Source organism: Bos indicus, chromosome X, assembly GCF_029378745.1.
Source record: "Bos indicus isolate NIAB-ARS_2022 breed Sahiwal x Tharparkar chromosome X, NIAB-ARS_B.indTharparkar_mat_pri_1.0, whole genome shotgun sequence".
Lineage (NCBI taxonomy): Eukaryota > Metazoa > Chordata > Mammalia > Artiodactyla > Bovidae > Bos > Bos indicus.
In genome coordinates, this window is record NC_091789.1 from 102,458,122 (window position 1) to 102,471,882 (window position 13,761).

The window sequence follows — 13,761 nt, forward strand, 5'->3', positions numbered from 1 at the left end:
CCATCTCATGCCAGTCAGAATGGCTGGTATCAAAAAGTCTACAAACAATAAATGCTGGAGAGGGTGTGGATAAAAGGGAACCCTCGTACACTGTTGGTGGAAATGCAAACTAGTACAGCCACTATGGAGAACAGTGTGGAGATTACTTAAAAAACTGGAAATAGAACTGCCATATGACACAGCAATACCACTGCTGGGCATACACACCAAGGAAAACAGAATTGAAAGGGACACATATACCCCAATGTTCATCACAGTGCTGTTTACAATAGACAGGAGATGGAAGCAACCTAGATGTCCATCGACACAGGAATGGATAAGTAAGCGGTGGTACATATACACGACGGAATATTACTCAGCCATTAAATAGAATGCATTTGAATCAGTTCTAATGAGGTGGATGAAACTGGAGCCTATTTTACAGAGTGAAGTAAGTCAGAAAGAAAAACACAAATACAGTATATTAACACATATATATGGAAATTAGAATGATAGTAATGATGACCTTATATGTGAGACAGCACAGATGTAAAGAACAGACTTTTGGGTTGTGCGAGAAGGCGAGGGTGGGATGATTTGAGAGAATAGCATTGAAACATGTGTATTACCATATGTAAATTATATGACCAGTGCAAGTTCCATGTGTGAAGCAAAGCACTCAAAGCCAGTGCTCTGGGACAACCCAGAAGGATAGAGTGGGGAGGGAGGTGGAGGGGGGAGGTTCAGGATGGAGAATCACAAATACACCTATGGCTGATTCATGTCGATGTATGGAAAAAAACATCAAATATTGTAAATTAATAATTGTCCAATTAATATAAATTAATTTTAAGAAAGCATTATAAAGCAATTATCCTCCAATTAAATATAAGTTTAAAAAGAAAAAAGATAACCTCAATGAGTGAAAAAAAAGAAAGAAAGAAAGCCATTAGACTGCAGTAGTTTGAGTGACTTAGGAATCTGTGTAAACAGACCAAAGCCTAAGCCTGTAAGGATATCCTCAAGGATAACAAACTGAAACCTAAGGACAATACATCGCAAATAGTCATGTAATGCAACTGCTTAAACTATAGCGAAGTTCTGTTTTTCTTTACTTATGCCTGCCTCTTCTCTATAAAAGTCTTTCCTTTAGTTCCTGTTGGTGGAGCACTCTTAACCATTTTCAGTCCAGTCCTGCCTAATTCCAACTAAGTTTTGCTCAAATAAACTCAAAGTTTGTAATATGCCTCAGTTTATCTTTTAATACTTCCATGCTTCAAAACGGAGAAGGCAGTGGCACCCCACTCCAGTACTCTTGCCTGGAAAATCCCATGGACGGAGGAGCCTGGTAGGCTGCAGTCCATGGGGTCGCTAAGAATCGGACATGACTGAGCAACTTCACTTTCACTTTTCACTTTCCTGCATTGGAGAAGGAAATGGCAGCCGACTCCAGTGTTCTTGCCTGGAGAATCCCAGGGACGGGGGAGCCTGGTGGGCTGCCGTCTATGGGGTCACACAGAGTTGGACACGACTGAAGTGACTTAGCATAGCATGCTTCAAAAACTCCAATTCTTCCCATTGTGATTAATGTAAACTCTGAACTTCTCACCTATGATAATATGTTTCTTGCCTACCTCTCCAGTTTTGTTTTCTATGACACTCTCCTTCATACACTTTGCTATAATAACAATGTCCTTTTTACATCTCTTGAAAATTTTAAACTTGCTTCTGTCCCAGTGCCTTTGCAGGCAATTTCTTCTACCTGAAGTGCTTTTTGCTCAGAATTTTGCATGGTTGGCAACTTTGCTCCATTCAGGTCTCAGCTCAAATATTATCTCTTGTGGTAGTTATTCTCCAAACATGATTCCCCAAGGAATACACTCCTTCATTATTCTTATTCTTGTATATCTCATCTCTTTAAATCTGGGATGGTCCTATACCTTCCTTGCAACTAGTAGAATGCGACAGAAGTGATGCTACGTAACTTGTGAGGTTGTATCAGAATATTTATAACAAGTGTATGGGACAGTGCTTTGCAGAGTAGTTCCTCAGTATCTGTTTAACTAATGAGTTGTCACACTGGCCTATTGGAATGCTTATTTTAGGTGAAGCTAACCACTATGTTAAGATGGCTGATAACCCTAAGATCACCATGCTATGAAGAGGCCCATGCTAGTCATGTGGAGAAGTCACAGAAAAAGAGAGACCTGTGATGCCAGTGTGTCTAGCCATCCTATTTTGAGTCATTTTAGTTTATCTATGGCCCCAGATTAAATACCATCCATGCAAGTAAAGAAGCCATCCTGGACATTTTACTTTCTTCATAATATATATCACCATTGAAACTACTCTTGTTTACTAATCATTTTTCATTTCTATTGTATATCTTGTCCTACTAGTATGTAACATCTATGAGAACAAAATATTTGTATACTATTATATTCCCAGCAACTAAATCATGCATCTCAGACTTTTTTGTGTGTACAAATCACCTGGTGATCTTTAAATTTGGATTCTGATTCAGAAGGTCTGAAATGGGGCCTAAAATTTCAGAATTTCTAAAAAGCTCTTAGGTGGTACAGATACTGCTGGTCTACAGACCATGCATTGAATATCATGACAATAGAGAGCTCTAGGTAGAAGTCAATGAATGGGATCCACCTGAAAGAATTTGTTCCCTTCTGTGTGAACCTCTGGCTTTCTAGTTTCTCTTGAAAAATCAGAAGGTTTAGAATCCCTTGGCTAACATTTCCACCTTGCAATAGTCGACTGGAGCTGGGTGCAGCTGCTCTCTTTTAGGGACATAGAACCTACCTTGTAGCTCCTGCTTAGCCCCAGCAGACATCTGAATGGTGACTTCTACTTTTCAGGGCTCTCTGACCTTCATTTTTATTCTAACTCTACAATTCCAGGAGATCAAAATCAAAAATGTCTTCTCCTTCAAACAGATTTTTTCTCTAGAAATGATAATATTTGTATATTGCATAATATGTGTATATTTCAGGAATGTGGTCTATCTAGAGTAGTGCTTCTCAAACTTTAATGTCCATTGATATTTTTGTAAAAATAAATATTCTGATTAGGTGGTGAGATTGGTGTTCCATGATGTCAATAACATCAATATGAACCACACTTTGAGGAGCAAGGGCTGGAGCAATTCCTACCACAGAAAAGGACCTCAATATTTGTTGGACCAGTTAAGGTGTTTCATATAATGACCCTATTACAATAACATTGCCTCAGTTTTATAGACAAGGTAACTAAGATTCACAAAATTGAGTGACACATCAAAGGTCATACAGTTAGTATGTAACAAAGTCTACACTCAAATTGATCCATCTGATAGTAAAGCCGACTTCTAATTTTCTAAAATCTCACCTGGATAATCTTTGGACGGCTTTATAATTGGGTATAGTATGATTTTTATAGACAGCATGTGGACCATCAGATTCTCAAACCCCCTCACTTCCCTAGAATTTCTTATATAGGCTATAAAATCTTGAACCCCAAGACTAATATTTGAATGAAAAAACTTAGAGAAGTTAAGGCCTGTTATAGAAGCAAGATAGCTAGGAACATGTCAGGATCACGAGTAGTCAGTTATATCATAAAACATTGGGCACAGATAGGAGTAATATTCAAAATATTTAATAAAATGTATGGCAATGGCCCCCCAAATATCTGAATAAATATAGGTTTGTGATGTTAAAACAAGGTTCAAGAAACATTACCCCTTTAGTTGCTATATCCTAGGAAGGATTAGGTGTTCCAGGTGAGGGATTAGTGCAGTAAGGGATATGTAGGGAACTTAGGGTAGTGACTATTTACCAGCTGGTATAGAAACACTTCAATATTTAAGAGATGATATAACTTTGAATTTCCTGAATATTAGCCCTAAGTATCAGAAAGTGGAGGGTTTCCCAGGTGTCTCAGTAGTAAAGAATTCTGCTTCCAATGCAGGAGAAGCAAATTTGATCCCTGGGTCAGGAAAATCCCCTGAAGTAGGAAATGGTAACCCACTCCAGTATTCTTGCCCGGAAAATTCCATGGAGAGAAGAGCCTAGAGGGCTACAGTCCATGGGGTTGCAAAGAGTCTGACATGTCTGTGCACATACACATGCAAGACCTGGATTCGTCCACAGAGCAAGACCCAGATTTCCCACAGCCTGTCCCTCCCATCAAGAAACTTCCACAAGCCTCTTATCCTTATCCATCAGAGGGCAGACATAATGAAAACCACAATTACAGAGAGCTAACCAAACTGATCACAGCCTTGTCTAACTCAATGAAACTATGAGCCATGCCACGTAGGCCCACTCAAGATGGATTGGCCATGGTGGAGAGTTTGGGCAAAGTGTGGTCCACTGGAGAAGGGAATGGCAAACCACTTCAGTATTTTTGCTTTGAGAAACCCCTTAAACAGTATGAAAAGGCAAAAAGATAGGGCACTAAAAGATGAACTCCCCAGGTCAGTAGGTGCCAAATATGCTACGGGAGAAGAGTGGAGAAACAACTCCAGAAAGAATGAAGAGATGGAGCCAAAGCAAAAACAACACCCAGTTGTGGATGTGACTGGTGATGGAAGTAAGGTCTGATGTTGTAAAGACTAATATTGCATGAAGTGAAGTGAAATCACTCACTCATGTCTGATTATGGACTGTAGCCTACCAGGCTCCTCTGTCCATGGTATTTTCCAGGCAAGAGTACTGGAGTGGGTCGCCATTTCCTTCTCCAGAGGATCTTCCCAACCCAGGGATGGAACACAGGTCTCCCACATTGCAGGCAGACGCTTTACTATCTGAGCCACCAGATCAAATAAGATCAGATCAGTCACTCAGTCATGTCCGACTCTTTGTGACCACATGAATCGCAGCACACCAGGACTCCTGTCCATCACCAACTCCCGGAGTTCACTGAGACTCATGTCCATCGAGTCAGTGATGCCATCCAGCCATCTCATCCTCTGTCGTCCCCTTCTCCTCCTGCCCCCAATCCCTCCCAGCATCAAGGTCTTTTCCAATGAATCAACTCTTCGCGTGAGGTGGCCAAAGTACTGGAGTTTCAGCGTCAGCATCATTTCTTCCAAAGAAATCCCAGGGCTGATCTCCTTCAGAATGGACAGGTTGGATCTCCTTGCAGTCCAAGGGACTCTCAAGAGTCTTCTCCAACACCACAGTTCAAAAGCAACAATTCTTCGGTGCTCAGCCTTCTTCACAGTCCAACTCTCACATCCATACATGACCACAGGAAAAAACCATAGCCTTGACTAGACGAAACTTTGTTGGCAAAGTAATGTCTCTGCTTTTGAATATGCTATCTAGGATGGTCATAACTTTCCTTCCAAGGAGTAAGCGTCTTTTAATTTCATGGCTGCAGTCACTATCTGTAGTGATTTTGAAGCCGAGAAAAATAAAGTCTGACACTGTTTCCACTGTTTCTCCATCTATTTCCCATGAAGTGGTGGGACCGGATACCATGATCTTCGTTTTCTGAATGTTGAGCTTTAAGCCAACTTTTTCACTCTCCACTTTCACTTTCATCAAGAGGCTTTTGAGTTCCTCTTCACTTTCTGCCATAAGAGTGGTGTCATTTGCATATTTGAAGTTATTGATATTTCTCCCGGCAATCTTGATTCCAGCTTGTGCTTCTTCCAGTCCAGCGTTTCTCATGATGTACTCTGCATAGAAGTTAAATAAACAGGGTGACAATATAAAGCCTTGACGAACTCCTTTTCCTATCTGGAACCAGTCTGTTGTTCCATGTCCAGTTCTAATTGTTGCTTCCTGACCTACATACAAATTTCTCAAGAGGCAGGTCAGGTGTTCTGGTATTCCCATCTCTTTCAGAATTTTCCACAGTTTATTGTGATCCACACAGTCAAAGGCTTTGGCATAGTCAATAAAGCAGAAATAGATGTTTTTCTGGAACTCTCTTGCTTTTTCCATGATCCAGTGGATGTTGGCAATTTGATCTCTGGTTCCTTTGCCTTTTCTAAAACCAGCTTGAACATCAGGAAGTTCACGGTTCACATATTGCTGAAGCCTGGCTTGGAGAATTTTGAGCATTACTTTACTATTGTGTGGGAAGCCTAATATTGCATAGGAACCTGGAATGTTAGGTCCATGAATCAAGGTAAATTGGAAGTGGTAAAACAGGAGATGGCAAGAGTGAACACTGACATTTTAGGAATCAGTGAATTAAAATGGACCAGAATGGGTGAATTTAATTCGGATGCACATTATGTCTTCTACCGTGGGCAAGAATCCCTTAGAAGAAATGGAGTGGCCCTCATGGTCAACAAAAGAGTCCAAAATGCAGTACTTGGGTGCAATCTCAAAAATTACAGAATGATCTCTGGTCATTTCCAAGGCAAAACATTTGATATCACAGTAATCCAATTCTATGCTTCAACCACCAATACCAAAGAAGCTTGAGTTAAGCAGTTCTATGAAGACTTACAAGAGGTTCTAGAACTAACACCAAAAAAAAGATGTCCTTTTCATCATGGGGACTCAAATGCAAAAGTAGGAAGTCAAGAGATACCTGGAGTAACAGGCAAATTTGGCCTTAAAGTACAGAATGAAGCAGGGCAAAGGTTTACACAGTTTTTCCAAGAGAATGCACTGGTTATAGCAAACACCCTCTTCCAACAACACAAGAGATGACTTTACACGTGGACATCTCCAGATGGTCAATACCAAAATCAGATTGATCATATTCTTTGCAGCAAAAGATGAAGAAGCTCTATACAGTCAGAAAAACCAAGACCGGGAGCTGACTGTGGCTCAGATCATGATCTTTGTATTACAAAATTCAGACTTAAATTGAAGATAGTAGGGAAAACCACAAGACCATTCAGGCAGGTATGGCCTAAATCAAATCCCTTATGATTATACAGTGGAAATGACAGCTTCAAGGGATTAGATCTGATAGACAGAGTGGCTGAAGAACTATGGATGGAGGTTCACAACATTGTACAGGAGGCTGTGATCAAAACCACCCCCAAGGGAAAAAAATGCAAAAAGGCAAATTGATTGTCTAAGGAGGCTTTGCAAATAGCTGAGAAAAGAATAGAGGCAAAATACAAAGGGAAAAGGAAACATATATCCATCTGAATGCAAAGTTCCAAAGAATAGCAAGGAGAGATAAGAAAACTTTCCTCAGTGATCAATGCAAAGAAATAGAGGAAAACAACAGAATGGGAAAGACTAGAGATCTCTTCAAGAAAATTAGAGATACCAAAGGAACATATCATGCCAATATAGGCACAACAAAAGACAGAAATGGTATGGACCTAACAGAAGCAGAAGATTTTAAGAAGATGTGTCAAGAACACACAGAAGAACTATACAAAAAATACTCGAGAAGGAATCAATAGTAGAATAACTGAGGCAGAAGAATAAATGTTAGCAAGAAGATCAGATCAGGTCAGATCAGATCAGTCACTCAGTCGTGTCCGACTCTTTGCGACCCCATGAATCACAGCACGCCAGGCCTCCCTGTCCATCACCAACTCCCGGAGTTCACTGAGACTCACGTCCATCGAGTCAGTGATGCCATCCAGCCATCTCATCCTCTGTCGTCCCCTTCTCCTCTTGCCCCCAATCCCTCCCAGCATCAGAGTCTTTTCCAATGAGTCAACTCTTCGCAGGGGATGGTCAAGAGGCAGGTCAGGTGTTCTGGTATTCCCATCTCTTTCAGAATTTTCCACAGTTTATTGTGATCCACACAGTCAAAGGCTTTGGCATAGTCAATAAAGCAGAAATAGATGTTTTTCTGGAACTCTCTTGCTTTTTGACTAGTGGAAATAACTTCTGAAAACCAGAATAAAGGGAAAACAATGGAAAGAACTGAGGATAGTCTCAGAGAAACCTGGGACAATGTTAAATACACCAACATTCAACTTTTAGGAGTCTCAGAAGAAGAGAATAAGAAAGGTCTGAGAAGTTTTGAAGAGATTATAGTAAAAAGCCCACCTAATATGGAAAAGGAAATAATCAAGTCTAAGAAGCGCAGAGTCCCATACAGGATAAATCCAAAGAGAGACACACCAAGACACATAGTAATTAAACTAATCAAAATTAAAAGCATAAAGCATTAACAGAAGCAAGGGGGAAACGTCAATTAACATACAAGGTAATCACAATATTAACACCTGATCTTTCAGCACAAAATTTCTAGGTCAGTAGGTAGTGGCAGGATATCCCTAAAATATTGAAAGGGAAAAACCTACAATCAAGATTACTCTACCCAGCAAGGATCTCATTCAAAATTAATAAAGAAATCAAAAGCTTTTCAGACAAAAATTAAGAGAATTCAGCATAACCAAACCAGTTTTACAACAAATGCTACAGAAGGAGGAGGAAAACACCTACAAACACAACTCCAAAACAATTAAGAAGATGTCAATATGAAACACATATCACTAATTACTTTTAAATTCAATGAATTAAATATTCCAACCAAAATATATGGAATGACTGAGTGGATACAAAAGCAAGTCCTATGTATATGCTGTCTATAAGAGACTAATTTCAGACCTAGAGACACATACAGATCAGAAGAGAGAGGATGGAAAAAGGTATTCCAGAGAACGAGATGACAGAGGATAGATGGATATTGAGCATATCTCTCCATGGATACAACACTAGTACACCTTCAGACACATAAGATCTTGCAGAACACCAGCTAGGAGCAGGAAAGAGTACCTGAAATGAATATATAGAACCAGGAAGAACTTGGTAAGATGAAGGAAGTGTGGGGGAGGGGGTGGAAGGAGAGTGAGAAGGACTGGACCTGCACCTGGGGAGTGGGGGAACTGAAGCAGGGGTCAGATCCCTACATCAAGGAAAATATTTGGGGCAGAGGAGAAGCATTTGAGGCTGTTGGGCAGTGAAGCAGCTGATCAGTGACAGTCTTGTTGAAATGAGAATCACAGAGACAGTCTTTGCTACAATCATACATACTGTGGACAGAGATGCAAGTCCCCTAGAAAGCACAGCAGCTGGGAGCTGGAGTGTAGGGACTGGAGAGCAAATCCCAGGGTGAGGTCTGCTGTTGGCTGCAGGGAGATGCCCCAAGGGGACATGAAGGAGGAGATCATGGTTGGAAATGACTGTGTAGGAAAACCAGGCAGCCATGAAGGCAAAGTGATACTGTTGAGTCATGTACAGGGCAGGAAGCCAACACTGTAGCCTCTCTCTCCCACATACCAGCACCAGCAACTGAACAATAGAGAAAGACCCCAGACAGGCTGGCCCTTTAAGCCTCTGATGGGCCAAACAATAGAGAAGGACTCCAGCCAGGAGGGCCTTTTAAGTGCCTGATCAGGCCAAGCAAAAAAGAAGGGCCAGCCAAAGAGCCCCTCAATCACCAGCTGCCAGAGGCTAGAAAAAGACTCTGACTGGGCCATAGCTCCTACTGTTGAGGCAGTCAGTATCCCTACACATTTGGTGCTTCCAGTGTCCCTGTGATCCAAGCAGCTGTGCCACCTCTATACTCAACACTTGCTGGGGCAGAGCTGCCAAAAGCTAGAAAAAAAACCAAGGGTATCACATTTCATGCTGCTCTAGCTGCTGGCTCCTGAGTACCTGGTGGTGCTGAGGCCCTTGTGATCCAAGCAACTGTGCCACCTGGGTCCTCATTGAGGCAGACCCAGGTCCTCCAGGGCAGACTTAGGAGCAAAGCCCTGTGGATGACTCACATACAGAGGTGGAGATAAAACCACAGTTGAAACACAGGGACAGTGTGGCTAAGGAATAGGACCCAAATGCTTCCCACCAGCTATACAAGTGGCAGGTTAAACCCAGATGATCAACTGGGCTGACTCTGTGTCCTATGGGATGTATAAAAAGACAATGAAAGCTCCCACAAAAGAAAATGACTGGCTCTGGCACCTGGAGGTGGACATTGGAGGCAAGAACACACAGGAGTAAGACAAGATTAGAGTCTGAGCTGCCACCACAGCAGGTCTGGAGACCAGTCCAGTATCAGAGGGCATCCTAGGGAGGAGAGGTGGACTGTGACTCACAAAGAGGGAAAAGATACTGACAGCTGAGATTCAAAAAAATATATTTATTATTCTTATATTTTGACTTATTCTGCAGTTGTTTCTTGATTTTTTCTTTTTCCCCCCACTGTTGCTATATTTGTTGATTTTATTAGTACTATTAAATTCATTTAAACTTCTGATAATTTTTTAATCATAATTTTTAATTATTTTATATCTTTCTCCTCTACAGCGGCCTTTTGCAGTTCTGTGGCATATATTTTTCTTTTCTTTTTTTATTTTTACAAAATTTAAAAGTTTATTTTTTATTATTTTACTACATTTATTCTTTTGTTTGCCTTTCTTATTGTTATTTTCCTGTTGTAGTTGCTCTAATATATATAAATCTTTATCTACCTCTTTTAACTATGCTTTTCTATTCTTTTTCTCACCATATTGGTTAGTTTATTTTGTTTTCATTGCTTTCTTCCCCAGTTGGCACCTTGCTTTGGTTTTGTATTCCAGTTTATACTTTAGTTTTGTTGTAAAAGGTTGATATTATTTTTGGTTTCCTTTACTTGCCAGGTTAATCTCTTGAACTTTATTTTCTTGAGGGGGGCTATTTCAGTTTTGTTTATGGGTTTATATGTGTATGTGTATATTCCATTATTTTTGTTATTATTTGATTTATTTTGTATTTGCCATTTGTCTGGGTCGCCCCCTTTTAATTCTTGTTTTTTGCTTTTGTGTGTTTGTTTTAATCTCCTTTAATGCGATAACAAACAACCTGTGAAATCTGTATTCCCTGGCCATAAATTAGGCCCTGAGCCTTTGAAGTGTGACCACTGACACCAAGACACTAGATTGCCAGAGAATTACTAACCCCAGGGAGTATGAATCAGTAAGAACTCCCACAAATACTTCCACCTGTGTATAAGACCCAGCATCCCCAACTGCCAGCAGAAATCTGTGCAGGACACCTTGCCCAAACAACAGCAAGACAAAAACACAGATCCAGTCGTCAGCAGATAGGATTACCACCTCACAAAGCCCCACCCATCAGAGGAAAAAATAAATAAAAGCAAAAACTCATGTCCTTCCACCCGAACACAAGCACAAGTCACATTGAACATGAAGCCTACACAATTAGACCAACCTTACCCACCAAGTGTAGAAACCAAAAGGAAAAAGGAATTCAACCTCAAAGCCTGGGAAAAGGAAACCTCAAACACAGTAAGTTAATAAAAAAGAAAATGCAGAGACATTCTGTGCAAATGAAGGAAGAAACACAAAACCAAATAAACAAAAAAAGAAATAAGCAAATTGTCTTAAAAACAATTCAGAGGAATGATTATAAAGATGATCCAAAACCCCAAAAACAGAATGGAGAAAATGCAAGAATCAATTAACACATTTAACAAAAACCTAGAAGAAATAAAGAATAAACAAACAGAGACAACACAATCACTGAAATTAAAAATACTCTAAAAGGAATCAATAGCATAATATCTGAAGCAGAAGAACAGATAAATGAGCTGGAAGTTAGAAAGATGGAAATAACTGTTGATGAGCAGAATAAAGGAAAAAGAATGGAAGTAACTGAGTATAGTCTTGGAAACTTCTGGGACAATATTAAATGCACCACCATTGAAATTATAAGAGTCCAGAAGAAGAATATAAAAAGAAGAGTTTGAGAAAAATTTTGAAGAGATTATAGTCAAAAATTTCTCCAACATTGGAAAGGAGACAGTCAGTCAATTTCACGAAGCACAGACAATCTCATACAGGATAAACCCAAGGAGAAACACAGCTAGATACATACTAACCAAACTAACAAAGACTAAATACAAAGAAAGAATATTAAAAGGCAGTAAGGGAAAAACAACAAGTAACATATAAGGGAAACCCCATACAATTAACAGCTGATCTTTCAGAAGAAACTCTGCAGGCCAGAAGGGAATGGCACGATATATTTAAAGTATTGAAAAGGAAAAATCTACAATCAAGATTATTCTACCTGGCAAGGATCTCATTCAAAACTCATGGAGAAATCAAAAGCTTTACAGAGAAGCAAAAGTTAAGAAAATTTAGTACTACCAAACCAGCATCACAACAAATGTTAAAGGGACTTATTTAAACAGGAAACACAAGAGAAGGAAAAGACTTATAAAAACAACCCAAAATAATTAAGAAAATGCCAATAAAAACATATATATCAACAATTACTTTAAATGAAAATGGGTTAAATGCTCCAACCGAAAGATTCAGACTGGCTTAATGGATGCAAAAACAAGACCCAAATATATGGTGCCTTCAGACCTAGAGACACATACAGACTGAAACTTAGAGGATGGAAAAAGATACTTCATGCAAGTAGAAATCAAAAGAAATCCAGAGTAGCAATCCTCATATCTGACAAAATAGACCTTAAAATAAAGAATATTGCAAGAGATAAGGAAGGACACTACATAATAATCAAGGGATCAATCCAAAAGGAAGATATAACAATTGTAGATATCTATGCACCCAACATAGGAGCAGCTCAATACATAAGATAAATACTAACACAGAGAGAAGGCTAAACTGACAGTAACACAATAATAGCACCTCACACACCTCACTCACATCAATGGACAGATCATCAAAACATAAAATCAATAAGGAAACACAAGCCTTCAATGACACATTAGGCCAGATGGTTCTAATTGATATCTTCAGGACATTCCATCCAAATGCAGACATGTACACCTTCTGCTCAAATGCACATGGAACATTCTCGAGGATAGACCACATCACGGGTCACAAATCAAACCTCAGTAAATTTAAGAAAAATGAAATCATATCAAGCATCATTTCTGACCACAATGTTACGAGACTATATATCAATTATAGGAAAAACACTGTACAAACACGTGGAGATTTAAAAAATTATGTTTCTAAATAATTAACAGTTTGCTGAAGAAGTCAAAAGGGAAATAAAAAAATTTCTAGAACAAAATGACAATGAAAACAGGACAACTCAAAACCTGTGGGATGCAGCAAATGCAGTTCTAAGAGGGAGTTTATAGCAATACAATCCTACCCCAAGAAACAAGAAAAACATCAAATAGACAACCTAACTTTACTCCTAAAACAACTGGAAAAAGAAAAACAAAACAAACAAACAAAAAATAAAAGTTAGCAGGATGAAAGAAATCATAAACATCAGAGCAGAAATAAATTAAAATGAAATGAAGGAAATAATATTAAAGATTAATAAAATTGAAAGCAGGTTCTTTGAGAAAATAAACAAAATTGACAAACTTTTAGCCAGACTTACCAAGAAAAAAAAAAATGGAGAAGAATCAAATCAATAAAATTGGTCATGAAAAATGAGAGTTTACAACAGACAATGCAGAAATACAAAGAATCATGAGACGATTTTGACCAAGTATAAAACAATAAAATGGACAACATGAAAAAAAATAGATTCTTAGAAAAGTTCAATCTCCCAAAATTGAACCAGGAAGAAAGAGAAATTATGAACAAGTCAATTACATGCACTTAAATTGAAACTGTGATTAAAAAAAAAAAAAAAAAAAACTCCTGTAAAACAATAGCCCAGGGACAGATGGGTTCCCAGGGGAATTCTATCAAACATTTAGAGAAGAGCTAATGCCTGTCAGAAAACTAAGATCATGGCATCCGATCCAATCACTTCATGGCAAATAGATGGGGAAACAATGGAAGCAATGAAAGATTTTATTTTTGAGAGCTCCAAAATCACTGCAGATGGTGACTGCAGCCATGAAATT